Below are 14,090 nucleotides of genomic sequence, written 5' to 3'. Positions count from 1 at the left end.
GGTTGTGCACTTCAGCACGGTTCGGCCGCCTAAGCAATCACCAAAACGTGAGGTGGCCAGCGCCGCAGTGCAGACAGGAGGGGTGGCAGTGGTGGCAGCCAGCAGCTGGTGCACTGCCACCACCGCCACCATCGCCCCTTCCCTCTGCACCAATGCACTGGCCTCCTACACGCGGATTCAGGCTTTGGTGATCGCCAAGGTGGCCGAACCATCCCCAAGTGCAGAACCCTACTGGGGAGGGTGAGATCTCTCTTACACCTGCAATTAAGGAAGGCTTGCTTACATGGCTGGAAGCCAGACCATAAAATGGATGGTCACGTGACACTGTTTAATGGCTATCCAAGCATAGGTCTGTTAGGGAAAAGTCAGATGCTAGATTTCCTTTGCTATGCTAGGAATGGCTTAAAAACTGCAACTCAGAGATGTTTCTTAACAGCAGAAGTTTATGTATTTTCAGGAGGGAGGTCAGCAGTTCAGCTTGGCCTTTTTCTGTGAGACAGTTTAAATGTCAGCCGACTGCACAAGGAACTGAAAATACTTATCACAAACACATCTTGATTTCACTAAACTCTTTTTTTATGACACCCCCCCCCCCCTGAGGCGGACACTAAACTGTAAGCTCCTGTCTCTCAGACAATGGGAGGAACGGGCAAGGGAATGCGGTCACGGGAGAGAATGTTTCAAAAGGAAAGTTGTCTTTAGAAACTTTGAGCTGGTTTTGCTGACATGCTCCCATATGAAACATCTTGATGTGCGACCCTTTTCAGTTTGATCAGTGGAGTTTCGATACTCCGGTCGGAGTGGGGCCCTTTGGCACGGGGTATCCCTGCATAACAAGACCATTCAAAATCAAAGTCTTATTTTATTGGAAATATAGTTTACAATAAACATTGAGCTGCCTCCCAAAATTATATCGTCACACCAGATTCTCTACCTTCCCTTGGTACTTGCAACGCACACACGCAGATATTACCACCCATCACAAGATCAGGGAGATAAATAGGTCCATCACCCGCCTTGTCTCTTTTTAATATACAGGGAGCCCAGACCCTTCCACACCAAGGCTTCTCTTTCATTCCCAGAGAAACTACCAGACAGGGCAGCCCAGTCCCCTTATCTGTGAGGTTTCAGCCGATTGCTTTCAATAAGAAAACTCCACGTGCAAGAAAGTTTCTTTATTGGAAAGTACAACAATGCTTGCTACCCAAGAGCTTTGCTAAGACTAAAGTTTGCAGTCCATTGGCCTTCTTTAACCTTCAGATTCCCCCTGCTCCACATACCAATCCATTAAGCACAAAGATCTCAGGATGGTATCCTTCCGTTAGCTGGAGAGACATTACTGCCCTTCAAGGCCGCTGCCAGAACAGGAGATCCCCCCCCCCCTGAACACACCAGCTAACCCAGAACTGTGATAATTTACACCTAAGACATATAAGGTAATCTGTTATTTATTTATTATGTATTTATTTATTTGTAATTTGATTTGTACCCCGCTACTCTCTGAAGACTTTTGGTGGCTAACAATAAAAGAATCCCCAATAAAATCCCCAAACAGGAAGAAATCAAAAACAATATAGAAGTGATAGACTAAAATCCCCTCCCAACTCCTCTCCCAGAAGACTCGTAAAGCCCTGGGCAGTTCATAGGGAGTGGCATAGATCTTTACATGATTCAAAACCCAAACAGAAATATGATTACCATTTGTTTGGGTTTAATTTTTTATTCTCTTCCTTTCCTCACAACCGGCTCTGCAAGAACAGCCCTAAGAAAACTGTGACTACCCCAAGGTTACCCAGCTAGCTGCCTGAGGAGGAGTGGGGAAATCAAACCCAGCTCTCCAGATTAGAGGCCAGTGCTCTTAACCACAACACCCTTCTGGCTCTCTAAAGACACCTTAAATGTTATTTGCAGAATACTCACATAATAAATATGGCATTTGGTATTTACAAGACACTGAAAGGTTTTTCTTGCTTACATTAGGCAACTGGGGAGTGCCTAAAAGGATGCTATAAGACCCCGCTTCTTTTTTCGTTTATCACACAGGAGAAAATAGGCTCATGTGCAAAAACAAGCATGAAAAAAGGAGGCTACAAAAATTAATGATAATGAAAAGGTTTGGGAATGTCAACTGTAAGTTCAATCAGTTTCTTCTGGTCATTGTTGTTTTTCTCCCGCCTCCCTCTCTTCCCGTGCCATTCGTGAAAACAATCACCTTTCATCAGAACAGTCAATGTGTCCGTTCAGAGTATAATACGTTAGATGCAATTAACATGGCAGTGGAATACCTTTCTCTCTTGATCTATCTATCTATCTATCTATCTATCTATCTATCTATCTATCTATCTATCTATCTATCTGTCTGTCTGTCTGTCTGTCTGTCTGTCTGTCTGTCTGTCTGTCTGTCTGTCTGTCATCTATCTATCTACCTGTTTGTCTCTCTGTCTGTCTGTCTATGTCTATATATTATATATCTACATATCTATATTTATATATCTACTAGCACGAAAGCCCATTGCAACCAGGAATTTAATGGGCGCTAGGACCCAGGGGACACCAGCAGGCGCAGATCTCTCTCTCTCTCTCTCTCTCTCTCTCTCTCTCTCTCAGCAAGAGCCACATGAGGTAATCAGGGCTCCTTAGCAGGCAAGCAGCAGTTTGGGGCTCATTTTGTTTGTTGCTGTTTGTTTGTTTCTCTCTCTCTCTCCCTCGCAGGAGGAGCCATAGCAGGTAATCAGGGGTCATTTGCGGAATGGCAGGGATCTCTCTGTGTGTGTCCCAGGCATCTGAGAGCAAAATGGCTACCATCCAGGGAAGGAGGGTGGGATCTGAAGAGGAAGGACCAATCAGGGTGCGGCCAGCTTTGCTGGCCGCACCCTGATTGACCCTATTCTATCTTGGACAGCCAGGACACTTTCCACCCCTCAGGGCTGTTTCACAAATATTAAGAGGAACAATGGATAAGGCTATATTTTTATCTATATATCTATATCTATATACTAGGTTCCTTCTGTATTAAAGACATGGATTAAAAACCTGTAGGTTTTCAAGTCTGAGTTCTAAAAGAGCCTCCAGAACTGCCTCAAGAACAGCTAGGGTCTCTCCCCTTGTTTCAGTGTAGGAATGGGTTTGAACCGAAATGGAATGAGCAGTCACAAAGTCCGATCACATTTAAGAAAATTGGGACTGTGGTTTAGTGGTGGATCATGTGCATTGCATGGAGAAGGACCTAAAAGACTGTTCCTCCCTTTATGACCCTCTGTGGTGCTTGTGGTCCACCCCACACAAATGTCTGGAGGCACGTGGTCCTTGATTAGTGCACTTAACATCTACTAGAACAAGGGTGTTTTCAGTCATCTCCTCGGCATGCTGGAATGCTCTCTCTGAAGAGACTTGTGCCCTGTAAATTGGAATGATTCCTCCAGGCATCCCATTGAGGCAGACTTACTGGGCCTACTGTCAGCAGTCCAGGACACTGAATTGTTTCATGGAAACATTCACATTTTTATTTAGGCTTTGTATTTGATAACTGCCCTGAGCCCTGATTGCTGGGGAAAGGCTGGGATAAAATTTGAATGGGTGAAAAATAATAGAAGGTCCCAGGTTTAATCCGTGGAATCTCCTATTAGAAGGATCAGTAGTAATAGGTGATATGAAAGACCTCCATTTTAGAGTTACTGCTCATTATGAACTGATTCAATATAAGGTATTTCCATGTGAACATATAAGGACTGGGGATGGGCATGAACCAACTAACGAGGCAAAATTTGGACAGAACATGGGCTGGTTTGGAGTTCCTTGAAAATTTACTGGAGTTTTGGCCAATTTAGTTCAGCTGTTTGGGGCCAGACATTTTAAACCTAACAGCTGAGCAGCACAGGGTCTGCTGCTTAGCTGTTAGGTTTAAATGGCTGTGAGCCACTTAATCCTTTTGTTCGGCTTCCCACCTTCATTGCAGCAGGGAGCAAAATTGAAGAGTTCGATGACTGCTAGCCATTTACACCTGACAGCTGAGCTGCACAGGGTCCACTACTAAGTGGTTAGATTTAAATGGCTAGCAGCCATTTAATAGTTCCGAGGCAATCTCCCCTTTCTCCTGGCTTCAGCAAGCTGTGGCTGAGAAAAAGGTGGAAGGGAAGACCCGTCTTGGCCACCTTTTGTAGGTTTGTGCCCATCCCTAATAAGAACTTCCTGTTACAGGACAGCCAAACCATTTTCAAGAGGGGTTTATTTGCCAACTGAGCTGTCCTGCTCCCAGCTTGCCCCACCCTCTGTACCTTCAGTCTGCCAACCTAGAGGAGTAAAATATCAGGGGACAGAGAAGGGAGAGGGCAATAGGGAAGTTGCCTTCCTCTTGACTGTCACTAAATTCAGTGCTCAGACATGATATACTTCTGACCAGCTGTTCCCAACCCCCAGTCCAGAGACCGGCATCAGTCCGTAGATCAGTCGGTACTAGGCTGCAGCTCCTCCTCGTCCTCCTCCCTGGCTGCTGCCTCAGGTGCGGCCAGCTGACATCACTTCCGGGGGCCCTCAAAGCTTGAAAATTTATTTCCAAGGCTCCTCCAAAGTTTGAAAGTCAAAAGGTTGGAAAAGGTTGCCGTATGCCAGTGGTCCCCAACCCCCAGTCTACAGACCGGTACTGGTCCGTGGATCAGTCGGTACCGGACCACAGCTCCTCCTCATCCTCCTCCCTGGCTGCTGCCTCAGGGGCTGCCCTGCCACTCTGCCGCCACCTCATCTTTGGTGCTCTCAGGCATGGGTGGGGCTTCCCCTCAGCGTGGCACTGCGCAGTTGCTGCTGGCAGCGCCCCCCAGCGGGCGGCGGGAAGTCAGAGGCGCCGGCAGGGAAACAAGTGGAGCAGAGGCTCAGACGGCGGCAGCAATGTCCCACGGCAAAAGACTACCCCCCGCCCCGGGCCTCAGTAAAATTGTCAAGCTTTGACCAGTCCCCAGTGATAAAAAGGTTGGGGACCACTTGTTCTGACCATCATACTCTTAAGAGCTTCCCTACATTGTACAAAGTCTTCAGATGTGCAAGGGGAGTTTCATGCCTCTCGGATACATGCCTCTTGGGCCCCTTTTCTGAGGGGCCTGGAGATCTCCCGCTATTACAATTGATCTCCATGCAATAGAAATGAGTTCCCCTGAAGAAAATGGCTGCTCCAGACAGTGGGCTATATGGCATTTTACCCTCCCCTCTCCAAATCCCACCGTCCCCAAGCTCTACCCCAGAATCTCCTGGGATTTCCCCAACCAGAGTTGGCAGCCCAGTTGTCCATGCAGGTCCTGTGATTCCCAGCCTAGCCTTTTGGTCATCTAAATGGAAATCCGCCTCCCTCTTTCACCAGTGGAAAAACTAGTTGGGGCCAGTCCTACAGCTATCTCATGCAGGTATACATGGCATTGGCTTTCGGCATTGACTGTATACTCTGTGGCAAACTGCCCTGTTCTATTATCAATTTGTATAAGTATGCAGGTTGCTTTAGCTTGCATCTCTTGACCAGAAAATAAAGGATTTTTTTTACATCACATAAAACATGAATGATTAAACCTTTCTTTGGGGTGGGGGAGGCTAGCAGAACGTCAAACGTCTAAAAATGCAGACCTGGAAACTTGTCAGCATTTCTAGTGATGGTGATTAGTACCCTCTCAAAATTATAGCTTTAAGGTCTGTACTTTCAACGATTTTCACCTACACTGCATTAAGAAAAGAGGCAAATTGAGCATGTAACAGCAGAACTTTGCTCGTTGATTCTTTTTTTTTATTTTGGCTGGGGATACAGCTTAGACACTCTAAAAATTAAGATCTGAAACAGCAAGTGCCAGCCTACCTATGCCCTGAGTTTCAGTGTAAACCACCAGTTTGTTTATCAAAGGGGTTCTGAAGAGCATGTGAATTGTCTGCATGATCAAATCTGATACAGATGGAAGAGCTGAGTAGATTCACACACTGTCACACTGAAATCAGTGGAGTTGTTCATCTATATGCTAACCAAAATCAGTGTTATGGGATCTTTGGCAAGCCATCTGTGGTTGCTTAAACCACTGTCCTCCATGATACCTACCTCATGTCTAAAGAAAACAGACAACTACTTTAGAAATTTGAATAATTTCATTTGGTCCTAAACTATTTTATGATTAAAATGCTGCACAACTTGTTATAAGATCATAAGAAGAGTCCTGCTGGATCACGCAAGTGGTCCATCTAGTCAACCATCCTGTCTCACACAATAGCCAACCAGTTCCTTTGGGCAGTCAATAACAGAGCATAGGGGCCAAAGCCTTCTCCTGACGTTGCCTCTTAGCTCTGGGATTCAGAAGTTGACTGAGTGGGAACCAGTCCGCAAGTAAAGTTCATGATGAATTTTGACTGGTTCCTGGCTTGTGAAATGAAGTTCATGGCAAGTCAACCAGCTTTTCATGAACTTTCAAGCTGTTTGTGAAAGTGCCTGCAAGTTCATGAATTGATACATTTCCAGAAAGACTGTCTCTGGTCACTCTACATGTTTACAGAACATACTCCTGAAACTCCAGAAACTGGGCAAAATGACTGCCTGTCAATGGCCAAATTCATAAGGGGATCTCCAGCTGATTCTCCTTTACATTTCCTCCAAGTTAGGTGTATCTTGGATTTATGGGGTCCAAGTTCTGACCCCCTACTATGAATGTGCCCCCAGGAAAGCATTTTCTGTTGAAATGACAGGAAATCATAAATCTGGACCCCATAAACCCAAAACTCAACAAATTTTGAGGGCATATAATCATCCAGAGGCCCCTACAAGTTTGGTGTCCATAGCACCCCAAGGGGCCATTCTACCTTCTCATGAACCTCACAAACTGACCCATTTTGATGGTTCTGGACTGATGAACTGAGCACACCAGAAACCATGAACTGAATGGCATTTTTCTGGTTTATGCCCATCCCTAATGTTGATTTCCTTTACTCACTATAGCTAGAAGCCACTGATAGATTTCTCCCCCCCCCCCAAATATGCCTAATTCTCTTTTAAAGCTGCGTGTACCTGGGGCCATCATTACATCCTCTGGCAGGAAATTACATTTTAATCACTTGTTGAATAAATAATTATTTTCTTTTATCCATCAACTTCATTGGAAGCCCCTGTTCTATCATTTTGGGAGAGGGAGAAAAAAATAATTTCTGTCCACTCCTTCCACCCGATGCATAATTCTTTCTCATCCCCCCCCCTCCTCAGTTGTCTCTTCTCTAAACTGAAAAATCTCAGACTCTTCAATAAGTATACCATATGATAAATATTTATTTTGATATTATTTTATTAGATGTAGCTTGACCCTTGTTAGTAGTTTCAGCGGATTTCTTATTGACTTTGTTTCCCCTTTTCTCTTCATTTGTTCTGCATCTGCTTTGTTTGGAGACAATCCCTGGCTTTTTCAGTTTCAAGGTTCAGGTTATAGGTGACATGAAAGATCACTCCTTGAGAGGTGATGCCAAACCAAATGGACGAGAGACGAATAGGCTGATGCAGTATACGGCAGTTCCATATGTTTGCATCTGGCCACTGCTCCGAAAACAAACTGAGATAATCAGCAGATCTGGATGAAGGCAGTGTAACTAACATTCTTCTTTTTAAAGGCATTTCAATGGGGTACGGCAGTGGTCCCCAACCTTTTTATCACCGGGGACCGATCAACGCTTGACAATTTTACTGAGGCCCGGGAGGGGGGGGGGCTAGTCTTTTGCTGAGAGATGTAGCCGCTGCCTGAGCCCTGGCACCCCTGACTTCCCGCTGCCCGCTGGGGGGCGCTGCCAGCAGCAGCTGCCCAGTGCCAGGCCAAGGGGGAGCCCCAGCCATGGCGGCCACTGGAGAGCACCAAAGGTGAACCGGCAACAGAGTGGCAGGGCAGCCCCCGAGGCAGCAGCTGGGGAGGAGGACGAGGAGGAGCTGCAGCCCAGTACCGACTGGTCCCGGTCCCCGGACCAGGGGTTGGGGACCACTGGGTTATGGCAACCTTTCCCAACCTTTTGACTTCTAACTTTGGAGGAGCCCCGGAAATAAATTTTCAAGCTTTGAGAGCCCCCGGAAGTGATGTCAGCTGGCTGCACCTCCCTGTCATGCCCCCTGGGAGTGACGTGTCACCAGAAGTGACAATATCACTCGCACCTTTGCCCACCTTTCACTCTCCTCCCCCCTTTACTAGTACTACTGTGGCTCTGCTCATGTTGGCTTGAAAAAATGGCAGGAGCTGAGAAGACAACCCAGATCATGACACAACCATCTCTCCCTCCTTTGATTCTTACACCCAGATCCTAACCACAAAGTCCTCTAGGAAGAGGCACCCAGTTCCCTAGCTTGTGGCCACGCCCATTAAGTTACGAGGGGAAAGGCTTTGGACACCCTCTGGAGCTCTCAGCGACCCCCAGCAGCCAATGGATCCCTGGTTGGGAATTCCTGGATTAAGGAAAGAGTCTTAGCCATGGAAGGCTGGAAGTTGTATGTTTTTCTTTTGGCTCCTTATGTACTTCTTCTGTGGTTAAGAACATAGGAAGAGCTCAGCTGGATCAGACCAGAGCTCCATGGAGTCCAGCATCCTGTCTCACACAGTGGCCAGCCAATTCCTCTGGAGGGCCAACAAGACATAGAAGCTGAGGCCTTCCTCTGATGTTGCCTGGGCTTTAAAGGTTGACTGCCTCTGAACATGGAGATCCCCTTTAGTCAGCATGGCTAGTAAGCACTGATAGACCCATCCTGATAGACCCATCCTGATAGACCCATCCCCCAGCACTGATAGACCCATAATTCTTTCTATGCCTGTGGTCTTCACTACATCCTCTGGCAGCAAATTTAAAATTTTAATCACTCTCTGTGTAAAGGTTGTTTTTTTGTGTCTATCCTGAATCTATCTCCTAATGGCTTCATAGGATACCCTCAGGTTATAATATTTAAGACTAGCTCTTATGCTAAAACTTTGAATCAGAGATTACAATGCCATATAATAAAATCAGAGTCCAGTAGGACCTTTAAGACCAACAAAGATTTATTCAAGGCGTGAGCTTTCGAGTGCAAGCACCCTTCGTCAGACCCCAGGGACTCAAAAGCAGTGAATAAATCTTTGTTGGTCCTAAAGGTCCTACTGGACTCTGATTTTATTGTGCTACTTCAGACCAATACGGCTACTCACTTGAATCTACAATGCTGTATGTCAGTCCTGTATCTAATATAATTTTAATTTAATATCAGTGAAAGAACATGAGTGCTGTGTGGCTGTATGTGTCTGTGTGTGAAAAATGGTGGGGAGGGATTAAATAATTGTTGCAAATTTGGCACTTGCTGAATTGATACAGTTCTTCTGTCGGCCTGTCTAACACACCTACCTGAAGTGTCTAGCACACCTATGTTCCCTGAAGAATGCCAGGGAAGGGGCCATGGCTTGGTGATACAGCACCTGCTCTGCCTGTCGAAGGTTCCATCTCTGATCACCATATAAAAGAATGAGGTAGCAGGTGATGTGAACATCCGCTGTCTAATGCTCTGGAGAAGCATGGCCAGTCAGACAGGATAAGTTATCACCAGCATGTTGCCCAATTTCTTCTTCAACAAAAGAGCTGCTCCTGGCTTTCCTTTGCCTCACAGGAGCAGGAGGTCATAACTCAATGACGGAGCTTCTATTTGGCATGCAGAAGGTCCCAGTTTCAATCCCTGATATTTCCATTTCAAAGGACAAGATAGGACGTGATGTAAAAGACCTTTGCCTGAGATCCTAGAGAGCTGCTCCCAGTTTGAGTAGACCAAGCTTTCTCAACCAGGGGCTTCTTGATGGCCCTGGAAGGGTTTCCTGAATGGGTAGGAGTTAATTTATATAACTGTGTAGATGCCCACCTAGGGGCACTCCCCTTCTCGCCCCCTCCAGGTCCATCATTGGCCATTGGAGGGCAGGTCAACATTGTATATGGTCATATCACTCTATGTGTGTGTGTGTGTGTATCAGCCTATGTATGTATGTAGGTTTGTGTATACACACACATACACACATACACACACACACACAAATACATACATACATTGGGTGATATGACAATATATAGTCATGTTGACCTGCTCCCCCCCCCCCATGACCAATGACGGGCCTGAAGGGGGTGGGGAGGGGAGGAGCCCCAGGTGGGCATCTACACAGCTCTGTTTCCCAACCATATTCTGCACAATCACGTCATTTCTGGGGTTTCTTGAAGCCTGAAGAACATTTTCAGAGTTTGTGTAATTTTTATATCCTGTACAAATAAAGAATAATAATAATTTTAGCAGTTTCTCAATGGTTAAAAAGTTGAGAAAGGCTGGAGTGGACAATACTGACTTTGAGGCATCAAAAGTCTGATAAGTATTAAGGAATCTTCATGTGTATTCATGTGTGAGGTGCTTCAGGAAAGAAAAAAGACACTCAAAAGGACCCTCGTGTCTGCAGGGAACACTGGTTTACAAACACCCTTCATCAACTTAATAGTCATTGAGGAATGTTAGTTAAGAGCAGCAGACTCTAATCTGGAGAAGTGAGTTTGTGAAGGACGTTGTGTGATGTTGGGCCAATTGCGGCTCCCTCCGAATGCTCTTAGCCCCACCCACCTCACAAGATGCCTGCTGTGGAGAAAGGAAGGTAAAAGTCGACTCCTTACACTGGAGGAAAGCTGGCCTATCAAAATCTACTCTTCTTCTTCTGTCCCAGGAAGGTATTTGACTTGTGTTGTCTTAGTATGTTGTGACTGGCTCTTGTGCCATTTTGTGATTGCTCTTTGTATCCACCATTTTGTGGTGTCGCCCATTCCCCTCCCTTGGAATTTCAACAGTGACCACAATCTACATGAAGAGATCCCGGAGTAGAGGACCATGACCCTGATGGATCACTGGTCCAGCTCAATATGAAGCCAAGCTCATTTGTAGATCTCTCCTAGAAAACATGGCGGTGCACACAAGGCTATTATTTTGATTCACATCCCAGGATTTTTCTATCATCATTATAAAATGTTGGGGTCAATATCATGACCGCCTTCCAGATAAGACCCTTATGAATGGGTGGTAGCGACCATTTTTTTACTTATGCCATTCAACAGCTGTAAACGGCCATTACTTAATTGACTTTTTGCTTCATCGTTACTGAGTTTGAATAGTCAAGGCTGGGAGCTCCAATCTTTCCTGTGCTGGCCTGCAAAGGGAGCCATCCGAGTAGAAGACAGTCTAACAAATTAATACAAATGAAGTCATTCCTGAGCGACTCCATCTGCTTTGGAAACGAAACTCGGACTCTCCCAAAAAACGTGGAGACGCTCCAGGCAATTAGGCTGCCCTCCAAATGAAGCCGGGCAGGTAACTTATAGCTTTATTAACGCTCTTTGGGAAGGCAGGCATCCAAAAGCTCACCTTAATAGAGCAGCATATGATCCATTGACAATCTGTTTGATATTTTAAAAACGAGCTTGGTCTTTTATGCTACGCCTCGCAAACACCAAGATGCTGTTGCAGATCTGAGGCGAGATGCGGGAAGGCCGGGCCTGCTTGAACATCTTGCTTGCCCATCACTCCATCTCAAGAACAAGGCTCATCATCTAGTGTTTACAACATTTAATGAATATCCATTAATAATCTCGGAAGCAAAGGAGGTAGGTAAGGATGCCCACAAGTGTCTTTCCCGGCATAATCAACAGGAGGATTATTAGGCAATAACAAATGTTATTCATCTTCGTAATAGCTAAATGACAACCTGCTTAAAAATAATAAATGGCTATGCCCCATTCGCTATTACAGGGCGCGTATGACCTTCACATATTTTAAGCAAACAAGTCCTCTTTTCAAAGACTCTGCTGAGTTCTTTAATTGAAAATGATGAGATGCTCTATCTTGGCTAAAGGAGGGGGGAGATCAATTTTATAAGTGGTTCCCCCCTGCGCTTCCCCCCTCCAGAAAAAATATGAGCGTTTTATAGAAGCTTTGTCTACTAAAAAAAAAACTATGGCATGATACCAACGTTACCCCCAAATAATAAATCAATGCAGAATTAGCTAATCCACAGGGAATTCATCTGATGCGTCGTCTAATGATCACTTTCCTTGATGATCAGGAAAGGGTGGCTTGACACTAGATGCCTGGAAAAGAGACGACAAACATTTCTAAGCTAGGCAGAAAATCCTCACTGAGACCCTCATGAGACCACCAAGCCAAAAAAAAAAAGTGCTCAGCAGCCATGAATCTTGTTCTGCTGGAGGTTTCACAGCTGCCCTTGTTTTGAGGCCTGGCAAACTGTCAGACACATTTTATCAAGGGGATGTGAGATGCATTTGGCTTCAGGGCTGTCCAGGCCTGACCTACCTAACATGGTGTCAGGATCAAGGCCTGACCTGACCTTGATGCAGGAGAGAAGAAGACATCTCTAGAGAATAGGAGAGCCCCCACCCCATGGTCTCCACTGCCCCTGATGCTGCATGCATCCTGTAGGGTCCAAGAGAGCCCTCCCCTGGTCATGCTACACCAGCAGGCTTCTAGATGAGACCCCATGGAATAGGCAGATCATGATCCTTGTGAATGAACCTGTCCATTGGTGGCACACCTGGAATCTTTCCCTGGAGCCCAGGAGGGAAGAGGTCAAAGCTTGGACAAGATGAACAGCATCAGGCCTAACAGCTCAAGGCTCTTGCATTCTACTGTTGATTAACAGCACAACTTCCTTGAGCTTGGCAAGAAAGATCAAGGCCCCTACTCTGTCTGTAGGAAAGGGTAGGGGCTCTCTGTTCCCTATACAACTGCACCACTGATAGAGCCGGTGTGCTGTGGTGGTTACAGTGTCAGACTAGGCTTTGGGAGACCCATGTCCAAATCTCTACTCTGCCATGGAAGCCTGCTTGGGGACCTTGGACCAGTCACACACTCTCAGCCTGATCTACTTCACAGGATTGTTGTGAGGGTCAAATGGAGGAGAGGAGAATAATGTAAACTGCTTTGGGTCTTCCTTGGGGAGCTCCACCTTGGCTGCCCACCTGAGAACCCTGCCTGAATAGGTACAGTATGAGACACAAGGGGGTTCAAACCAAACCTGAATACCTTCAACACATTTCCGTTCTCCAAATCTTTCCATCCGTTCTCTCCAGCCCACCAATTATATTCAGGAAATGGGGTTACAAACAACAGCTTTGGCTGTGGTTCCAGTTGTAAGGTTATCATGCCGGTGGTTGCTAGGCCTGGATTTGTTGTAGAAGCTTCAACTGTTCATCTGTATCCCACTAAACACTCATTATCTTGCTTTTTCTAATCCAGCGTATGCACCACAGGATCTGTAAGTAGGGTTGCCAGCTCTGGGTTGGGAAATACCTGGAGATTTGGGGGATGGGGCCTGAGGAGGGTGGGGTTTAGAGAGCGGGGAGAGACCCCTGCAGGGGATAATACCATGGAGTTCACTTTTCCTACCAGCCATTTTCCCCAGGTAAACTGATCTCTGACACCTGGAGGTCAGTTGTAATGGTGGGAGATCTCCAGCTACCACAGAGTGGGCTTTCTCAACTAGGGTTTTGTGAAACCCGACTCTTAATTGGGCAGGTTGGCCCAGCCCTTCCCAAAGTGGCCAATGATGAACCTGGAGGGGGTGGTCAGGGGAGGAGCCTGGCCATTTAAACCACTGGGGAGGTGTGGCCAACTTCTGGGGAGGTGTGGCCAACTGACATCACTTCAGCGGTACCCCCCCTAGTCAAAAGGCTGGAAAAGGCTGCTTTAGGCTGTCCAGTGCTGTGTTTCCATGGATGGAAGGACTTCTGCCTGAACCATGCAACTTGCCCCAGATCTTCCCGCTACTGCCCTCAGAACAAGATTGGGGGCAGGCATTTAGGACTCTCCAGGGAGGGGGTGCCAGTCCATACACACATCCCAATGGTGCATCCAGTCCAATGTTTTTGCAAGGTCCCCATATTTACCTTGAATCCTGTAGCCCAGGGGTAGTCAAGCTGTGGTCCTCCAGATGTCCATGGACTTCAATTCCCATGAGCCCCTGCCAGCATTTGCTGGCAGGGGCTCATGGGAATTGAAGTCCATGGACATCTGGAGGACCACAGCTTGACTACCCCTGCATAGCCCAAGTTCC

The sequence above is a fragment of the Paroedura picta genome, chromosome 9 (assembly GCF_049243985.1).
Source record: "Paroedura picta isolate Pp20150507F chromosome 9, Ppicta_v3.0, whole genome shotgun sequence".
In the NCBI taxonomy this organism is placed as follows: Eukaryota; Metazoa; Chordata; class Lepidosauria; order Squamata; family Gekkonidae; genus Paroedura; species Paroedura picta.
This window is presented reverse-complemented; position numbering follows the sequence as displayed.